Raw genomic sequence first — 22,129 nt, forward strand, 5'->3', positions numbered from 1 at the left:
GCTCAAATGATAGAGGAGGGTTCCTGATGGAGTGCTTGAAGGTCAACACACGTTTTTGTGAAAGTCAACTTTGGCACCCCAGGAAAGGTAATCCCGTGAAAGGGTCATAGGGGATACATCATGGTTTGGAAATAGGTAAAAATGTGAATCGGAGGTACAGCTCTCAAAACCAGCTCAAATGATAGAGGAGGGTTAGTGGTTGAGTGCTAGAGGGTCAACACATATTTTTGTGAAAGTCAACTTTGGCACCCCAGGAAGGGTAATCCCGTGAAAGGGTCATAGGGGATACATCATGGTTTGGAAATAGGTAAAAATGTGAATCGGAGCTACAGGTGTAAAAACCAGTTCAAATGATAGAGGAGGGTTCCTGGTGGAGTGCTAGAGGGTCAACACACATTTTTGTGAAAGTCAACTTTGGCATCCCAGAAATTGTAATCACGTGAAAGGGTAGTAGTGGATACATCATGGTTTGGAAATAGGTGAAAATGTGAATCGGAGCTACAGATTTTAAGAGCAGCTCAAATGATAGAGGAGGGTTCCTAAAGGAGTGCGGGAGGGTCCAAACACAGTTTCGTGAAAGTCAACTTTAGCACCCCAGGAAGGGTAATCCCGTGAAAGGGTCATAGTGCATACATCATGGTTGGGAAACAGGCAAAAAGGGGAATCGGAGCTACAGTTGTAAAAACCAGCTCAAATGATAGAGGAAGGTTCCTGATGGAGTGCTAGACGGTCAACACACAGCTTCGTGAAAGTCAACTTTGGCACCCGAGGGAGGGTAATCACGTGAAAGGGTCATGGGGGATACATCATGGTTTGGAAATAGGTAGAACTGTGAATCGGAGCTACAGCTCTCAAAACCAGCTCAAATGATAGAGGAGGGTTCCTGATGGAGTGCTAGACGGTCAACACACAGCTTCGTGAAAGTCAACTTTGGCACCCGCGAGAGGGTAATCACGTAATAGTGGATATATCATGGTTTGGAAATAGGTAAAAAGGTGAATCGGAGCTGCAGGTTTTAAAACCAGCTCAAATCATAGAGGACGGTTCCTGATGGAGTGCTAGAGATTTAACAAACACTTTCGTGAAAGTCACATTTTTACCTATTTCCAAACCATGATGTATCCCCTTTTACCCTTAGACCTGATTACCCTCTCTGGAGTGCCAAAGTTAACTTTCACAAAACTGTAGTTTGCACCCTCTAGCACTCCATCAGGAACCCTCCTCTATCATTTGAGCTGGTTTTAAGAGCTGTAGCTCCGATTCACATTTTTACCTATTGCACAACCATGATATATATACCTATGACCCTTTCACCGGATTACCCTTTATGGGGTGCCAAAGTTGACAATCACGAAACTGTGTTTTGACCCTCTAGCACTCCATCAGGAACCCTCCTCTATCATTTGAGCTGGTTTTAAAGGCTCTATCTCCGATTCACATTTTCACCTATTTCCAAACCATGATGTATCCCCTATGACCCTTTCACGGGATTACCCTTCCTGGGGTGCCAAAGTTGACTTTCACGAAACTGTGTTTTGACCCTCTAGCACTCCATCAGGAACCCTCCTCTAACATTTGAGCTGGTTTTAAGGTCTCTATCTCCGATTCACATTTTCACCTATTTCCAAACGATGATGTATCCACTATTTCCCTTTCACTTGATTACCCTTTTTGGGGTGCCAAAGTTGTCCTTCACAAAACCGTGTTTGTACCCTCTAGCACTCCATCAGGAACCCTCCTCTATCATTTGAGCTGGTTTTTAGAACTGTAGGTCCGATTCAATTTTTTACCTATTTCCAAACCATAATGTATCCACTCTGACTCTTTCACCTGATTACCTTTCCTGGGGTGCCAAAGATGACTTTCACGAAACTGTGTTTGGACCCTCTAGCACTCCATCAGGAACCCTCCTCTATTATTTGAGCTGGTTTGAAAACCTGTAGCTCCGATTCACCTTTCTGCCTATTTGCAAACCATGATGTATCCACTGTTACCCATTCACGGGATTACCCTTTCTGGGGTGCCATCTTACATCTGACTACAGAGTGCAATACACCCTCAAAGTTGACGTAAGCACGGTGCAATACGTTTATTATTGTTAAGGCAGTTGCTAATTAATGTGAAACTATGTTTTACGACACTATTTGGAATGTTGGTATTCCCCGAACGGAAGCGAGTTATATACAGATATTTAGCCACGAGTGTGCCTATCTATTACCAAACTCAACTTTCAAACATGGGCTGGTTACCCACAATGGCCTCATTTAGAACGCAACGTTATAGAGGAGACGTGGCGTCCTTGCATTGCTCACGACATCACCTCACCATGCCAAAGTAATATTTTCCCCTAGGTCATCGTATGAAAAATATGAGCCCCGATATTTTCGATCTCGTAGTTAATATGGCTCATGGGCCAATCTGGTAGAAATATTAATATTCATTATTCTGCTGGAGTAGATCATCCGGGTATGATTGGTGCTGTAAGTTGGAGACCCACTTGCTTTTAGCATTGTCCTTGTGATACTCCGTGGTGGGTGGGTGGCTCGGATGATGAACCATATTACACTAACCATGGCTTACACCTATGAAATTCCGCCCAAAAGCCCAAAATGTCCACTTGAAATTGACCCTATTGATACTGATCACAGACCTTCTGCATCGATTGAGTATTGGCCTCTTTTCCTTGTGATCGAGACTCCTGACAAGACACCGTAAAAGGTGAACCCCTTTGCTGTATCCAAGGGTATTGAAGTAGTACAGGAGGAGGCAGCTGAAAAATCTGATGTCGTAGTCTCCCCAGTACTGACTTTGTTTGACACTATCTTCAGTTAGTATGATGTCTTTGGCTCATGAAAAGGCCTTTAATACTCAGGTTTTCACAGGCCATTTTATGTGGTGGAGGTCTGTGAGCATTTTCATGACATTTGGTTTGCTGGCCGACAACATCTCAAAGTTAATCATGGATAGTTTTACTAATATCAATCTGATCACTGTCATTGTGACTTTTGTGTATTGCTAACGTGTGTATATGTTTTTGGACATATATTTGCTTTTGAAAATAATGGAAATGACCTCCATTTTGAATTGTCTTCTCGGCAGTTACATTTACATAAAAATTAACACCGAATGTGTCCATTTACGGCCAATGTTGATACTTTTTATGTTTTTTGACACTTGTATCTTCTAGAGTGGTGACTCGGGCACAAAACAGGTGATGTCGTAGTCTCCCCAGTACTGACTTTGTTTGACACTATCTTCAATTAGTATGATGATTTTGGCTCATGAAAAGGCCTTTAATACTCAGGTTTTCACAGGCCATTTTATGTGGTGGAGGTCTGTGAGCATTTTCATGACATTTGGTTTGCTGGCCGACAACATCTCAAAGTTAATCATGGATAGTTTTACTAATATCAATCTGATCACTGTCATTGTGACTTTTGTGTATTGCTAACGTGTGTATATGTTTTTGGACATATATTTGCTTTTGAAAATAATGGAAATGACCTCCATTTTGAATTGTCTTCTCGGCAGTTACATTTACATAAAAATTAACACCGAATGTGTCCATTTACGGCCAATGTTGATACTTTTTATGTTTTTTGACACTTGTATCTTCTAGAGTGGTGACTCGGGCACAAAACAGGTGATGTCGTAGTCTCCCCAGTACTGACTTTGTTTGACACTATCTTCAATTAGTATGATGATTTTGGCTCATGAAAAGGCCTTTAATACTCAGGTTTCCACAGGCCATTTTATGTGGTGGAGGTCTGTGAGCATTTTCATGACATTTGGTTTGCTGGCCGACAACATCTCAAAGTTAATCATGGATAGTTTAACTAATATCAATCTGATCACTGTCATTGTGACGTATGTGTATTGCTAAAGGGTGTAAAATTTTTTGACAGATATTTGCATTTGAAAATAATGAAAATGACTATTTGATGAAATAGCAGTATCCAAAGTATTAGAAAACTATGCTTCACGATCGATAACTGACTCTAAGCTCTCGTAGTAGCTATTCAAATGGTCTGTCAGATAACTGTTAATCACTTTTGATACATTCAGAAGCTTACAATTTGTTCAGTTTATCTGCTTTGATATAGATCTCTCTCTGATGGCATACTGACTTTATTGCATTTACTCTGTGTCAGTTCAACCATTCCATGGAGAGCAGCATCTCTCGACATCAGAACACCTGAACAGGGATACGCTGACCATCACAAATGCTCTAACCATGGTCAGCTGGTAAAGGAATATGATTGGCAAACATGCACTTGGTTGTTTACTTGCGCAATGTAATATTCTAGACTGTTGGATGTTGGTGGGAGCTTTTCATTTAATGTATTGTCTCATCTACAGACACCACTGGATTGTTTAGTACATACATTGAACTAAAGGTCTGTGCGATGTGATCTAGTAATGTTGATAGGCTTTTGTATTGTACGTTCTGGTTTGTAGACATTAGAATACCCCCGTGTATTGATCTATTGTTTTAACGTTGGACTTGTTTCGTGATGTGTTTCTGTGTTGGCGGTGTTTAGCAGTGCATGGCAGTGTATGGCTAAAAACAAGCACTCCTACAAGGCGATAAAGTCGTGCACATCCGATTTCCATGGACAAAAACAATTCTTCTCCAGTTCACAAGTTTCACAAACAAAACAGCAAAACAAACAAGTACAATTGGACCAGCTGTGCGGATTATGTTTTATTAATGTCATCATTCCCAACATGGAACAGTACCAAATCCTCGAACAGAAACACCAACATTGTTGTCGCAGATTGTGTGTCTAAATTGATCTTGATCAAATTTGAGATTTGAACAAGGTCAAAGGTAACTGAAGCCCGACACGTAAAACCAGAGATAAAAAACATTTTTGAGAAAAAAAACTCTGGAACCGTGTTCCCTCAACGTATGCAACGCCACCTATTCTACTGGAGGGTTTACAGTAGTAGACACGCAGAGTACATTGTCACAAAATGTCCGAACAGTAAAACATCCACATGCTGCTCCAGAAGAGACCTTGATCCACTTCTGTCCACGGAATATCTTCTCGGCAGTCGTCCTGCCTCTGGGGGACTTCAGGGTCCATTTCCGCCCCCAGGACGATGGCATCCACGCTCCTGATAATAAAGGTAAACATATTTTACATCATTTGCACTGTGTGAATAAATGCAAAATGTATGATTCCACGAGAACATATCTCAAACACAAAAATCAAGTTGTGACTTGGCAGTAGACGTCATTGTACACAAGGAGGCACTGTGTGTTTTCTTTAAAAGATCATTTGGAAAAACACAGTGGCTTCTGCTAATAAAGGTAAACAGTATTCTGTATCATAATTTATACTTCCAGCACATATTAAGACTGCATGAGTGTCGTTTTTACACTGCTTTAACCAGCATACCAGCTATATCACGGTGAGAAACAACAAATATCGGCTCCACACATCATTCAGATATTGAAAATCGAAATAGGTTTGTTTGGAGCGTCATGAGCGAACACTTTAACCATTCGGGTATTCGACGATCCCCTTACATTTAAATGCAAAGCAAATATATCGGGACGTGGAAAACAAAATTTCATCTAAGTCTTAAACTGAAATAGTGAATGCTTTACCAGCAGGTGGCCAGTACACCGACTTTCAAAGTGACCATCCGGGACTTGCTTTGCCTCGAACTACCTATTGAAGGACGGAATGGTGGGTTAACACTAAGTTATACTATCTATAGATAGCATCGTACAGGGCATGCACGAAGGGGGCCCTATCTACACTAACCCCTAATCTACCAGTCAAGTGCAGTCAGCATTGGGTCTACTGGGGGTGCTGAAAAGACTGGGGCCACAGAGTGTGCCAACCCTAAACTAGCTGGGTTGCTGTAACAACCATCCTGACTGTACAGTCAGGCCCTAGCACCGAACCTACTCCATGTACGCTCGGCAGGGGGCTACGCGGAGAGCAGACGCACAGTGGAGCCACCATGAGACAAAAGCTCATCCCATCGGACCCTCGGAAAGCCAGTGTACTAAAGTCCAGGTGGAAAGGTTTAGAGTGACACAACACCAAATCCAGAGTGTGCCAGGGTTCCTGCGTCTGAAAGAAATGAGTCATGCATAAGCATCAGTAATCACATTTCTCTCGGATGTAGATTGTATTAACAACAGCGAGTAAGTGTGGTTTTCTGCCGCTTTGGGCAATTTTCCAACGACGAGTCTCGTACGTGGGCGTGGGGCATAGTATTTAAGTGAGGACTCGAACAATGGTACTGAACATGACGTGCCAACACTTGAACAACTAGGCTACACTACAACTCCGTTTACATGCAGAAACCAGTATCAACCTTTCCCATCTATACCTAAAGGGCTGTGACTATGCTGGTCGTAAGAGGCGACTAACGGGATCGGGTGGTCAGACTCGCTGACTTCTTGGTTGAAACATGTCATCGGTTCCCATTTGCGCAGATCGATGCTCGTGTTGTTGATCACTGGATTGTCTTGTCCAGACTCGATTATTTACAGACCGTCACCTTATAGCTGAATATTGCTGAGTGCGGCGTAAAACTAAACTCACTCACTCCTAAATGACTGTATAGTATGAGAGAATTAGTGTGCACTATATATGAAGCAAATATTTTCTTCCAAATGGAGTTGAAAACACCTGCCTGTCTGGTCCTCTGTCACCCTTCCGAAGAATCCATGGTCCACGTCTATCCATGGAATATCTTCTTGGCAGTCGTCCTGCCTCTGGGGGACTTCAGGGTCCATTTCCGCCCCCAGGACGATGGCATCCACGTTCCTAATAGTGACGACAACGAATAGGTTAATTTTTCACACACATCACTGATACTTACTACGTAGATAATAAATATTAAAAGCATATGCTTTTTGGTCAGGAAAACGCTGTAACCTGAAACACAAGTTGTAACTTGCTCATGACGTCATTGTCAACAAGAATATATAGTATGTTGTCTTCAAACGATAGTTTGGAGAACTTGCCTTCCTGGTAGTCTGGCGGCTTTGTGGTCGTTGTCCTGCCGCCAGAAGAGACCTTGATCCACTTCTGTCCATGGAATATCTTCTCGGCAGTCGTCCTGCCTCTGGGGGACTTCAGGGTCCATTTCCGCCCCCAGGTAGATGGCATCCCTGCTCATTACAGTAAAGAGAATATAGTTTACATCGCTGGCACTTACTGTGTGCATAAATGCAACTTATATGCCTACACGTAAAATCTCAAACATGAAACTCAAGTTGTGATTTTGCAGTAGACGTCATGATAAACAAGGATGCATTGCATGTTATGGTTTATTCAAAAGATTGTTTGAAAGGAACAGTTGCATGCGTAAGCAACGGTTCTACTTAAAAAGGCAAAGAACACTTTACATAATTTATGCTTCTCACACAGATTATGACTGCATGATTTTACTTTTTACACCGCGTTCAGCAATATACTAGCTATATCACGGCGAGTAACTACAGATAGATGCTTCACACATCATTCAGATATGGGAAATCGAAATAGGTTGTTTGGAACGTCATGAGCGAACGCTTTAACCATTCGGTTATTCGACGATCCCCTTACATTTAAATGCAAAGCAAATATGTCGGGACGTGAAAAACAAAATTTAACTTAAGTTTTAAACTGAAATAGTGAATGCTTTACCAGCAGGTGGCCAGTACACTGACTTTCAAAGTGACCATCCGGGACTTGCTTTGCCTCGAACTACCTATTGAAGGACGGAATGGTGGGTTAACACTAAGTTATACTATCTATAGATAGCATCGTACAGGGCATGCACGAAGGGGGCCCTATCTACACTAACCCCTAATCTACCAGTCAAGTGCAGTCAGCATTGGGTCTACTGGGGGTGCTGAAAAGACTGGGGCCACAGAGTGTGCCAACCCTAAACTAGCTGGGTTGCTGTAACAACCATCCTGACTGTACAGTCAGGCCCTAGCACCGAACCTACTCCATGTACGCTCGGCAGGGGGCTACGCGGAGAGCAGACGCACAGTGGAGCCACCATGAGACAAAAGCTCATCCCATCGGACCCTCGGAAAGCCAGTGTACTAAAGTCCAGGTGGAAGGGTTTAGAGTGACACAACACCAAATCCAGAGTGTGCCAGGGTTCCTGCGTCTGAAAGAAATGAGTCATGCATAAGCATCAGTAATCACATTTCTCTCGGATGTAGATTGTATTAACAACAGCGAGTAAGTGTGGTTTTCTGCCGCTTTGGGCAATTTTCCAACGACGAGTCTCGTACGTGGGCGTGGGGCATAGTATTTAAGTGAGGACTCGAACAATGGTACTGAACATGACGTGCCAACACTTGAACAACTAGGCTACACTACAACTCCGTTTACATGCAGAAACCAGTATCAACCTTTCCCATCTATTCCTAAATGGCTGTGACTATGCTGGTCGTAAGAGGCGACTAACGGGATCGGGTGGTCAGACTCGCTGACTTCTTGGTTGAAACATGTCATCGGTTCCCATTTGCGCAGATCGATGCTCGTGTTGTTGATCACTGGATTGTCTTGTCCAGACTCGATTATTTACAGACCGTCACCTTATAGCTGAATATTGCTGAGTGCGGCGTAAAACTAAACTCACTCACTCCTATATGGCTGTATAGTATGAGAGAATTAGTGTGCACTATATATGAAGCAAATATTTTCTTCCAAATGGAGTTGAAAACACCTGCCTGTCTGGTCCTCTGTCACCCTTCCGAAGAATCCATGGTCCACGTCTATCCATGGAATATCTTCTCGGCAGTCGTCCTGCCTCTGGGGGACTTCAGGGTCCATTTCCGCCCCCAGGACGATGGCATCCACGTTCCTAATAGTGACGACAACGAATAGGTTAATTTTTCACATCACTGATACTTACTACGTAGATAATAAATATTAAAAGCATATGCTTTTTGGTCAGGAAAACGCTGTAACCTGAAACACAAGTTGTAACTTGCTCATGACGTCATTGTCAACAAGAATATATAGTATGTTGTCTTCAAACGATAGTTTGGAGAACTTGCCTCCCTGGTAGTCTGGCGGCTTTGTGGTCGTTGTCCTGCCGCCAGAAGAGACCTTGATCCACCTCTGTCCACGGAATATCTTCTCGGCAGTCGTCCTGCCTCTGGGGGACTTCAGGGTCCATTTCCGCCCCCAGGTAGATGGCATCCCTGCTCATTACAGTAAAGAGAATATAGTTTACATCGCTGGCACTTACTGTGTGCATAAATGCAACTTATATGCCTACACGTAAAATCTCAAACATGAAACTCAAGTTGTGATTTTGCAGTAGACGTCATGATAAACAAGGATGCATTGCATGTTATGGTTTATTCAAAAGATTGTTTGAAAGGAACAGTTGCATGCGTAAGCAACGGTTCTACTTAAAAAGGCAAAGAACACCTTACATAATTTATGCTTCTCACACAGATTATGACTGCATGAGTGTCCTTTTACACCGCGTTCAGCAATGTACTAGCTATATCACGGTGAGAAACAACAAATAGATGCTTCACACATCATTCAGATATAGGAAATCGAAATAGGTTGTTTGGAACGTCATGAGCGAACGCTTTAACCATTCGGTTATTCGACGATCCCCTTACATTTAAATGCAAAGCAAATATGTCGGGACGTGAAAAACAAAATTTAACTTAAGTTTTAAACTGAAATAGTGAATGCTTTACCAGCAGGTGGCCAGTACACTGACTTTCAAAGTGACCATCCGGGACTTGCTTTGCCTCGAACTACCTATTGAAGGACGGAATGGTGGGTTAACACTAAGTTATACTATCTATAGATAGCATCGTACAGGGCATGCACGAAGGGGGCCCTATCTACACTAACCCCTAATCTACCAGTCAAGTGCAGTCAGCATTGGGTCTACTGGGGGTGCTGAAAAGACTGGGGCCACAGAGTGTGCCAACCCTAAACTAGCTGGGTTGCTGTAACAACCATCCTGACTGTACAGTCAGGCCCTAGCACCGAACCTACTCCATGTACGCTCGGCAGGGGGCTACGCGGAGAGCAGACGCACAGTGGAGCCACCATGAGACAAAAGCTCATCCCATCGGACCCTCGGAAAGCCAGTGTACTAAAGTCCAGGTGGAAGGGTTTAGAGTGACACAACACCAAATCCAGAGTGTGCCAGGGTTCCTGCGTCTGAAAGAAATGAGTCATGCATAAGCATCAGTAATCACATTTCTCACGTTTGTAGATTGCATTAAGAACAGCGAGTAAGTGTGTTTTTCTGCCGCTTTGGGCAATATTCCAACGACTTGCCTCATAAGTGGGCGTGGGACATAATATTTAGTGAGGACTCGAACAATGGTACTGAACATGACGTGTCAACACTTGAACAACTAGGCTACACTACCACTCCGTTTACATGCAGAAACCAGTATCAACCTTTCCCATCTATACCTAAAGGGCTGTGTACTATGAGAGAATGAGTGTGCCCTTTATATTAACAAAAACCATGAAGATACATATTTTCTTCCAAATAGATATGGAAACACCTACCTGTATGGTCCTCTGTCGCCCTTCCGAAGAATCCTTGAAGTCGTCCTACCTCTACAGGATTTCAAGACTTTCTGTCCCCACGACGAATATTTCACGTCACTATAGGTGGGTGCTCAAACTCCAAGCGGGCTTCAGTCGCTCGCTTCGGGTCGCTCGCTTACGCAACCTAATCCCAGTCGCCGAACCCGAAACAAAGGATTAGAGCTATTGACAGCACCTCAATCACAAGTGTTTGCACGGAGGCATGTTTTCTTATTTAGCGTGAGCCAAGTAAGACCTGGTAATATTCATTATTGAAAGAAAACGAAACAAAATTTTCTTTCATTAATTACAGATGTATTTATGTAAGACATTATAGCTAAAACATAATCAACGGCTAATACAATACAGGTATAACCCATTGTAAATTTAAAATTACAAGTTAAACCCAAAGTGACATAGGGGTATGGAACATTCAATGTAAATGAATTAAAACAAACTGTCGTCCGTGGGTGGGAATGTTGTAAATTGTGATGTGCTTATCACTGCTCATCGCTTTCGTGATTATAGTCCGTTTGCCGTGAAAGCGTACCGATGAATGTCTCTTTAAACAAAAACGTACATCGAATTAAATGAAATAACGATGGCACATTTCTTATAATTTTATACCTTGCCAATTGAACATTTAATTCCCAGAAGTTTATTCAACTTAAGATGAAAGTTGTTAAACAAACGATCGTAATTTCAAATCACTTTCTTTGTTTCTATTACAGGGGGTTTGGGGTGCACATTAAATAAAACGTCGAGAAATTGGGTTGGTCTAAGTTAACGCTCATCGCGTACCGCACGTGCACTTGTTTCACTGTTCTAACTGCTGCGCTTACCTCCTTGCAATACAAACCAGTAATCACGATTTGAATCTATAATCGTTTGTTAAACAACTTCTATCCTAAGTTGAATAAAATTCTAAGACTTAAATTTTCAGTTGCAAGATAAAATGACGTGGATTCGAAATATTAATTTCACTGGTAATTAATCTGGTTTACGTTTTGTTTAAAGTCAAAAAAATCATCTCAGCATCGTACACCACAATACATGTAAATGAAACACCACCATCACATTCGCTAATGCATGACGCACCACCGCCGGCATTACATGGGACACTAAAACATCCACCAATGCATGGCGCACAACCACCGGCATACATGAGTACACCACGATATCCAACAATACATGGCACACCGCCAGCCTCATACAAGAGGCATAACCATCACATCCACCAATGAATGGCACACCACCGCTGATATACATGACTACACCCCAACATCCACCAATGCATGGTGCACCACCACAGGCTTACATGACACATAACCATCACTTCCACCAATGCATGGCACACTGCCACTGACATACACCACTACACCACAACATCCACCAATGAATGGCACACCGCCACTGGTATACATGAGCACACCACAACATCCACCAATGCATTTTGCACCGCCACCGGCATCCATGAGTACACCACAACATCCACCAATGCATGGCACACCGCCACCGACATACATGAGTACACCACCATCACATCCACCAATGCATGGCGCACCACTAGCCTCATACAAGAGACATAACCATCACATCCACCAATGAATGGCACCCCACCACTGATATACATGACTACACCACAACATCCACCAATGCATGGTGCACCACCACCGGCATACATGAGTACACCACAAAATGCACCAATGCACGGCGCACCACCAACGGCATACATAAGTACATCACAACCTCCACGAATGCATTTTGCACCGCCACCGGCATCCATGAGTACACCACAGCATCCACCAATGCATGGTACATCGCCACCGACGTACATGAGTACACCACCATCACATCCACCAATGCATGGCGCACCTCTAACCTTATACATGAGACATAACCATCACATCCACCAATGAGTGGCACCCCACCACTGATATACATGACTACACCACAACATCCACCAATGCCTGGCACACCGCCACAGGCATACATGAGACATAACCATCACATCCACCAATGCATGGCACACCGGCACTGACATACATGAGTACACCACAACATCCACCAATGCATGGTGCACCACCACCGGCATACATGAGTACACAACAACATCCACGAATGCATTTTGCACCGCCACCGACATACATGAGTACACCACCATCACATCCACCAATGCATGGCGCACCACTAGCCTCATACAAGAGACATAGCAATCACATCCACCAATGAATGGCACACCACCACTGACATACATGAGTACACCACGACATCCACCAATCCATGGCACACCGCCACTGGTATACATGAGTACACCATAACATCCACCAATGCATGGTGCACCACCAGCCTCATACTAGAGACAAAATCATCACATCTACCAATGAATGGCACACCACCACTGGTATACATGAGCACACCACAACATCCATCAATGCATGGCGCACCGACACCGGCATACATGAGTACACCATAACATCCATTAATGCATGGAGCACCACCACAAGCATACATGAGACAAAACCATCACATCCACTAATGGATGGCACACCCCCACCGACATGGGGCACCTCCACCGGTATACATGAGTACATCACAACATCCAGGAATGCATTTTGCACCGCCACCGACATACATGAGTACACCACCATCACATCCACCAATGCATGGCACACCACTATCCTCATACAAGAGACATAACCATCACATCCACCAATGCATGGCACACCGGCACTGACATACATGAGTACACCACAACATCCACCAATGCATGGTGCACCACCACCGGCATACATGAGTACACCATAACATCCACCAATGCATGGTGCACCGCCACCGGCATACATGAGTACACCACAACATCCACCAATGCATGGGGCACCGCCAGCATCATACAAGAGACATAACCATCACATCCACCAATGAATGGCACACCGCCACCGGCATACATGAGTACACCACAACATCCACCAATACAAGCACACCGCCACTGGTATACATGAGTACACCATAACATCCACCAATGCATGGAGCACCACCACATGCATACATGGGACAAAACCATCACATTCACCAATGAATGGCACACCCCCACCGTCATGGGCACCACCACCGGTATACATGACTACATCACAACATCCACCAATGAATGGTGCACCGCCACCGACATCCATGAGTACACCACGACTTCCACCAATGCATGGCACACCGCCAGCCTCATACAAGAGACATAACCATCACATCCACCAATGAATGGCACACCACCGCTGATATACATGACTACACCCCAACATCCACCAATGCATGGTGCACCACCACAGGCTTACATGAGACATAACCATCACTTCCACCAATGCATGGCACACCGCCACTGACATACACCACTACACCACAACATCCACCAATGAATGGCACACCGCCACTGGTATACATGAGCACACCACAACATCCACCAATGCATTTTGCACCGCCACCGGCATCCATGAGTACACCACAACATCCACCAATGCATGGCACACCGCCACCGACATACATGAGTACACCACCATCACATCCACCAATGCATGGCGCACCTCTAGCCTCATAAAAGAGACATAACCATCACGTCCACCAATGAATGGCACACCACCAATGACATACATGAGTACACCACGACATCCACCAGTCCATGGCGCACCGCCACTGGCATACATGAGTACACCATAACATCCACCAATGCATGGTGCACCACCAGCCTCATACAAGAGACATAACCATCACGTCCACCAATGAATGGCACATCACCACTGACATACACCACTACACCACAACATCCACCAATGAATGGCACACCGCCACTGGTATACATGAGCACACCACAACATCGACGAATGCATTTTGCACCGCCACCGGCATACATGAGTACACCATAACATCCATCAATGCATGGCACACCGCAACTGACATACATGAGTACACCACCATCACATCCACCAATGCATGGAGCACCACTAGCCTCATACAAGAGACATAACCATCACATCCACCAATGAATGGCACCCCACCACTGATATACATGACTACACCACAACATCCACCAATGCATTGGGCACCGCCAGAGGCATACATGAGACATAACCATCACATCCACCAACGCATGGCACACCGGCACTGACATACATGAGTACACCACAACATCCACCAATGCATGGTGCACCACCACCGGCATACATGAGTACACCATAACATCCACCAATGCATGGTGCACCACCAACAACCAGCTCAAATGATAGAGGAGGGTTCCTGGTGGAGTGCTAGAGGGTCCAAACACAGTTTCGTGAAAGTCAACTATGGCACCCCAGGATGGGTAATCACTTGAAAGGGTAATAGTGGATGCATCATGGTTTGGAAATAGGTGAAAATGTGAATGGGAGATAGAGCCCTCAAAACCAGCTCAAATGATAGAGGAGGGTTCCTGATGGAGTGCTATAGCGTACAAACACAGTTTTGTGAAAGTCAACTTTGGCACCCCAGCAAGGGTAATCCCGTAAAAGGGTAATAGTGGATACATCATGGTTTGGAAATAGGTAAAAATGTGAATCGGAGGTACAGTTCTAGAAACCAGCTCAAATGATAGAGGAGGGTTCCTGACGGAGTGCTAGAAGGTCCAAACACAGTTTCGTGAAAGTCAACTTTGGCACCCGAGAAAGGGTAATCACGTGGAAGGGGAAAAGTGGATACATCATGGTTTGGAAATAGGTAAAAATGTGAATCGGAGCTACAGCTCTCAAAACCAGCTCAAATGATAGAGGAGGGTTCCTGATGGAGTGCTAGAGGGTCAACACACATTTTTGTGAAAGCCACATTTGGCACCCCAGGAAGGGTAATCCCGTGAAAGGGTCACAGGGGATACATCATGGTTGGGAAATAGGTAAAAATGTGAATCGGAGCCACAGTTCTAAAAACCAGCTCAAATGATAGAGGAGGGTTCCTGATGGAGTGCTAGAGGGTCCAAACACAGTTTCGTGAAAGTCAACTTTGGCACCCCAGGAAGGGTAATCACGTGAAAGGGTCATAGGGGATACATCATGGTTGGGAAATAGGTAAAAAGGTGAATCGGAGCTACAGGTTTTAAAACCAGCTCAAATGATAGAAGAGGGTTCCTGATGGAGTGCTAGAGGGTCCAAACACAGTTTCGTGAAAGTCAACTTTGGCACCCCAGGAAGGGTAATCCCGTGAAAGTGTCATAGGGGATACATCATGGTTTGGAAATATGTAAAAATGTGAATCGGAGCTACAGGTTTTAAAACCAGCTCAAATGATAGAGGAGGGTTTCTGACGGAGTGCTAGAGGGTCCAAACACAGTTTCGTGAAAGTCAACTTTGGCACCCGAGAAAGGGTAATCACGTGGAAGGGGAAAAGTGGATACATCATGGTTTGGAAATAGGTAAAAATGTGAATCGGAGCTACAGCTCTCAAAACCAGCTCAAATGATAGAGGAGGGTTCCTGATGGAGTGCTAGAGGGTCAACACACATTTTTGTGAAAGCCACATTTGGCACCCCAGGAAGGGTAATCCCGTGAAAGGGTCACAGGGGATGCATCATGGTTGGGAAATAGGTAAAAAGGTGAATCGGAGCCACAGTTCTAAAAACCAGCTCAAATGATAGAGGAGGGTTCCTGATGGAGTGCTAGAGGGTCCAAACACAGTTTCGTGAAAGACAACTTTGGCACCCCAGGAAGGGTACTCAGGTCAAAGGGTAATAGTGGATACATCATGCTTTGGAAATAGGTAAAAATGTGAATCGGCGTTAGAGCTCTCAAAACCAGCTCAAATGATAGAGGAGGGTTCCTGGTGGAGTGCTAGATGGTCAATACACAGTTTCGTGAAAGACAACTTTGGCACCCCAGGAAGGGTAATCAGGTCAAAGGGTAATAGTGGATACATCATGCTTTGGAAATAGGTAAAAATGTGAATCGGAGCTACAGGTTTTAAAACCAGATCAAATGATTGAGGAGGGTTCCTGATGGAGTGCTAGAGGGTCCAAACAGTTTCGTGAAAGTCCAATTTAGCACCTCAGGAAGGGTAATCCCGTGAACGTATAATAGTGGATACATCATAGTTGAGAAATAGGTAAAAATGTGAATCGGAGCTAAAGCTCTCGAAACCAGCTCAAATGATAGAGGAGGGTTCCTGATGGAGTGCCAGAGAGTCCAAACACAGTTTCGTGAAAGTCAACTTTGGCACCCCAGGAAGGGTAATCAGGTCAAAGGGTAATAGAGGATACATCATGGTTTGGAAATAGGTAAAAATGTGAATCGGAGCTACAGTTCTAAAAACCAGCTCAAATGATAGAGGAGGGTTCCTGATGGAGTGCCAGAGGGTCAACACACATTTTTCTGAAAGTCAACTTTGGCACCCCAGGAATTGTAATCCCGTGAAAGGGTGATAGTGGATACATCATGGTTGGGAAATAGGTAAAAAGGTGAATCGGAGCCACAGTTCTAAAAACCAGCTCGAATGATAGAGGAGGGTTCCTGGTGGAGTGCTAGAGGGTCCAAACACAGTTTCGTGAAAGTCAACTTTGGCACCCCAGGGAGGGTAATCAGGTCAAAGGGTAATAGTGGATACATCATGGTTTGGAAATCGGTAAAATGTGAATCGGAGTTACAGTTCTCAAAACCAGCTCAAATGATAGAGGAGGGTTCCTGATGGAGTGCTAGAGGGTCAACACACATTTTTGTGAAAGCCACATTTGGCACCCCAGCAAGGGTAATCCCGTGAAAGGGTCACAGGGGATACATCATGGTTGGGAAATAGGTAAAAAGGTGAATCGGAGCCACAGTTCTAAAAACCAGCTCAAATGATAGAGGAGGGTTCCTGATGGAGTGCTAGAGGGTCCAAACACAGTTTCGTGAAAGTCAACTTTGGCACCCGAGAAAGGGTAATCACGTGGAAGGGGAAAAGTGGATACATCATGGTTTGGAAATAGGTAAAAATGTGAATCGGAGCTACAGCTCTCAAAACCAGCTCAAATGATAGAGGAGGGTTCCTGATGGAGTGCTAGAGGGTCAACACACATTTTTGTGAAAGCCACATTTGGCACCCCAGGAAGGGTAATCCCGTGAAAGGGTCACAGGGGATGCATCATGGTTGGGAAATAGGTAAAAAGGTGAATCGGAGCCACAGTTCTAAAAACCAGCTCAAATGATAGAGGAGGGTTCCTGATGGAGTGCTAGAGGGTCCAAACACAGTTTCGTGAAAGTCAACTTTGGCACCCCAGGAAGGGTACTCAGGTCAAAGGGTAATAGTGGATATATCATGGTTTGGAAATAGGTAAAATGTGAATCGGCGTTAGAGCTCTCAAAACCAGCTCAAATGATAGAGGAGGGTTCCTGGTGGAGTGCTAGATGGTCAATACACAGTTTCGTGAAAGACAACTTTGGCACCCCAGGAAGGGTAATCAGGTCAAAGGGTAATAGTGGATACATCATGCTTTGGAAATAGGTAAAAATGTGAATCGGAGCTACAGGTTTTAAAACCAGATCAAATGATTGAGGAGGGTTCCTGATGGAGTGCTAGAGGGTCCAAACAGTTTCGTGAAAGTCCAATTTAGCACCTCAGGAAGGGTAATCCCGTGAACGTATAATAGTGGATACATCATAGTTGAGAAATAGGTAAAAATGTGAATCGGAGCTAAAGCTCTCGAAACCAGCTCAAATGATAGAGGAGGGTTCCTGATGGAGTGCCAGAGAGTCCAAACACAGTTTCGTGAAAGTCAACTTTGGCACCCCAGGAAGGGTAATCAGGTCAAAGGGTAATAGAGGATACATCATGGTTTGGAAATAGGTAAAAATGTGAATCGGAGCTACAGTTCTAAAAACCAGCTCAAATGATAGAGGAGGGTTCCTGATGGAGTGCCAGAGGGTCAACACACATTTTTCTGAAAGTCAACTTTGGCACCCCAGGAATTGTAATCCCGTGAAAGGGTGATAGTGGATACATCATGGTTGGGAAATAGGTAAAAAGGTGAATCGGAGCCACAGTTCTAAAAACCAGCTCGAATGATAGAGGAGGGTTCCTGGTGGAGTGCTAGAGGGTCCAAACACAGTTTCGTGAAAGTCAACTTTGGCACCCCAGGGAGGGTAATCAGGTCAAAGGGTAATAGTGGATACATCATGGTTTGGAAATCGGTAAAATGTGAATCGGAGTTACAGTTCTCAAAACCAGCTCAAATGATAGAGGAGGGTTCCTGATGGAGTGCTAGAGGGTCAACACACATTTTTGTGAAAGCCACATTTGGCACCCCAGGAAGGGTAATCCCGTGAAAGGGTCACAGGGGATACATCATGGTTGGGAAATAGGTAAAAAGGTGAATCGGAGCCACAGTTCTAAAAACCAGCTCAAATGATAGAGGAGGGTTCCTGATGGAGTGCTAGAGGGTCCAAACACAGTTTCGTGAAAGTCAACTTTGGCACCCCAGGAAGGGTAATCACGTGAAAGGGTCATAGGGGATACATCATGGTTGGGAAATAGGTAAAAAGGTGAATCGGAGCTACAGGTTTTAAAACCAGCTCAAATGACAGAGGAGGGTTCCTGATGGAGTGCTAGAGGGTCCAAACACAGTTTCGTGAAAGTCAACTTTGGCACCCCAGGAAGGGTAATCACGTGAAAGGGTCATAGGGGATACATCATGGTTGGGAAATAGGTAAAAAGGTGAATCGGAGCTACAGGTTTTAAAACCAGCTCAAATGACAGAGGAGGGTTCCTGATGGAGTGCTAGAGGGTCCAAACACAGTTTCGTGAAAGTCAACTTTGGCACCCCAGGAAGGGTAATCACGTGAAAGGGTCATAGGGGATACATCATGGTTGGGAAATAGGTAAAAAGGTGAATCGGAGCTACAGGTTTTAAAACCAGCTCAAATGACAGAGGAGGGTTCCTGATGGAGTGCTAGAGGGTCCAAACACAGTTTCGTGAAAGTCAACTTTGGCACCCATGAAGGGTAATCATGTGAAAGGGTAAAAGTGGATACATCATGCTTTGGAAATAGGTGAAAATGTGAATCGGAGCTACAGTTCGAAAATCCAGCTCAAATGATAGAGGGGGTTTCTTAATGGAGTGCTAGAGGGTCCAGACACAGTTTCGTGAAAGTCAACTTTGGCAACCCATTGAGGGTAATCCCGTGAAAGTATAATAGTGGATACATCATGCTTTGGAAATAGGTAAAAATGTGAATCGGAGGCACAGTTCTCAAAACCAGCTCAAATGATAGAGGAGGGTTCCTGACGGAGTGCTAGAGTGTACAAACAGAGTTTTGTGAAAGTCAACTTTGGCACCCCAGCAAGGGTAATCCCGTGAAAGTATGATAGTGAATACATCATGCTTTGGAAATAGGTAAAAATGTGAATCGGAGGCACAGCTCTCAAAACCAGCTCAAATGATAGAGGAGGGTTCCTGACGGAGTGCTAGAGTGTACAAACACAGTTTTGTGAAAGTCAACTTTGGCACCCCAGGAAGGGTAATCAGGTCAAAGGGTAATAGAGGATACATCATGGTTTGGAAATAGGTAAAAATGTGAATCGGAGCTACAGTTCTAAAAACCAGCTCAAATGATAGAGGAGGGTTCCTGATGGAGTGCCAGAGGGTCAACACACATTTTTCTGAAAGTCAACTTTGGCACCCCAGGAATTGTAATCCCGTGAAAGGGTGATAGTGGATACATCATGGTTGGGAAATAGGTAAAAAGGTGAATCGGAGCCACAGTTCTAAAAACCAGCTCGAATGATAGAGGAGGGTTCCTGGTGGAGTGCTAGAGGGTCCAAACACAGTTTCGTGAAAGTCAACTTTGGCACCCCAGGGAGGGTAATCAGGTCAAAGGGTAATAGTGGATACATCATGGTTTGGAAATCGGTAAAATGTGAATCGGAGTTACAGTTCTCAAAACCAGCTCAAATGATAGAGGAGGGTTCCTGATGGAGTGCTAGAGGGTCAACACACATTTTTGTGAAAGCCACATTTGGCACCCCAGGAAGGGTAATCCCGTGAAAGGGTCACAGGGGATACATCATGGTTGGGAAATAGGTAAAAAGGTGAATCGGAGCCACAGTTCTAAAAACCAGCTCAAATGATAGAGGAGGGTTCCTGATGGAGTGCTAGAGGGTCCAAACACAGTTTCGTGAAAGTCAACTTTGGCACCCCAGGAAGGGTAATCACGTGAAAGGGTCATAGGGGATACATCATGGTTGGGAAATAGGTAAAAAGGTGAATCGGAGCTACAGGTTTTAAAACCAGCTCAAATGACAGAGGAGGGTTCCTGATGGAGTGCTAGAGGGTCCAAACACAGTTTCGTGAAAGTCAACTTTGGCACCCCAGGAAGGGTAATCACGTGAAAGGGTCATAGGGGATACATCATGGTTGGGAAATAGGTAAAAAGGTGAATCGGAGCTACAGGTTTTAAAACCAGCTCAAATGACAGAGGAGGGTTCCTGATGGAGTGCTAGAGGGTCCAAACACAGTTTCGTGAAAGTCAACTTTGGCACCCCAGGAAGGGTAATCACGTGAAAGGGTCATAGGGGATACATCATGGTTGGGAAATAGGTAAAAAGGTGAATCGGAGCTACAGGTTTTAAAACCAGCTCAAATGACAGAGGAGGGTTCCTGATGGAGTGCTAGAGGGTCCAAACACAGTTTCGTGAAAGTCAACTTTGGCACCCATGAAGGGTAATCATGTGAAAGGGTAAAAGTGGATACATCATGCTTTGGAAATAGGTGAAAATGTGAATCGGAGCTACAGTTCGAAAATCCAGCTCAAATGATAGAGGGGGTTTCTTAATGGAGTGCTAGAGGGTCCAGACACAGTTTCGTGAAAGTCAACTTTGGCAACCCATTGAGGGTAATCCCGTGAAAGTATAATAGTGGATACATCATGCTTTGGAAATAGGTAAAAATGTGAATCGGAGGCACAGTTCTCAAAACCAGCTCAAATGATAGAGGAGGGTTCCTGACGGAGTGCTAGAGTGTACAAACAGAGTTTTGTGAAAGTCAACTTTGGCACCCCAGCAAGGGTAATCCCGTGAAAGTATGATAGTGAATACATCATGCTTTGGAAATAGGTAAAAATGTGAATCGGAGGCACAGCTCTCAAAACCAGCTCAAATGATAGAGGAGGGTTCCTGACGGAGTGCTAGAGTGTACAAACACAGTTTTGTGAAAGTCAACTTTGGCACCCATACAAGGGTAATCCCGTGAAAGGGTAATAGTGGATACATGATGGTTTTGAAATAGGTAGAAATGTGAATCGGAGGTACAGTTCTAAAAACCAGCTCAAATGATAGAGGAGGGTTCCTGACGGAGTGCTAGAAGGTCCAAACACAGTTTCGTGAAAGTCAACTTTGGCACACCAGGAAGGGTAATCACGTGAAAGGGTCATAGGGGATACATCATGCTTTGGAAATAGGTAAAAAGGTGAATAGGGGCTACATGTTTTAAAACCAGCTCAAATGACAGAGGAGGGTTCCTGACGGAGTGCTAGAGGGTCCAAACACAGTTTCGTGAAAGTCAACTTTGGCACCCCAGCAAGGGTAATCCCGTGAAAGTATGA

The sequence above is a fragment of the Haliotis asinina genome, chromosome 11, assembly GCF_037392515.1.
Source record: "Haliotis asinina isolate JCU_RB_2024 chromosome 11, JCU_Hal_asi_v2, whole genome shotgun sequence".
In the NCBI taxonomy this organism is placed as follows: domain Eukaryota; kingdom Metazoa; phylum Mollusca; class Gastropoda; order Lepetellida; family Haliotidae; genus Haliotis; species Haliotis asinina.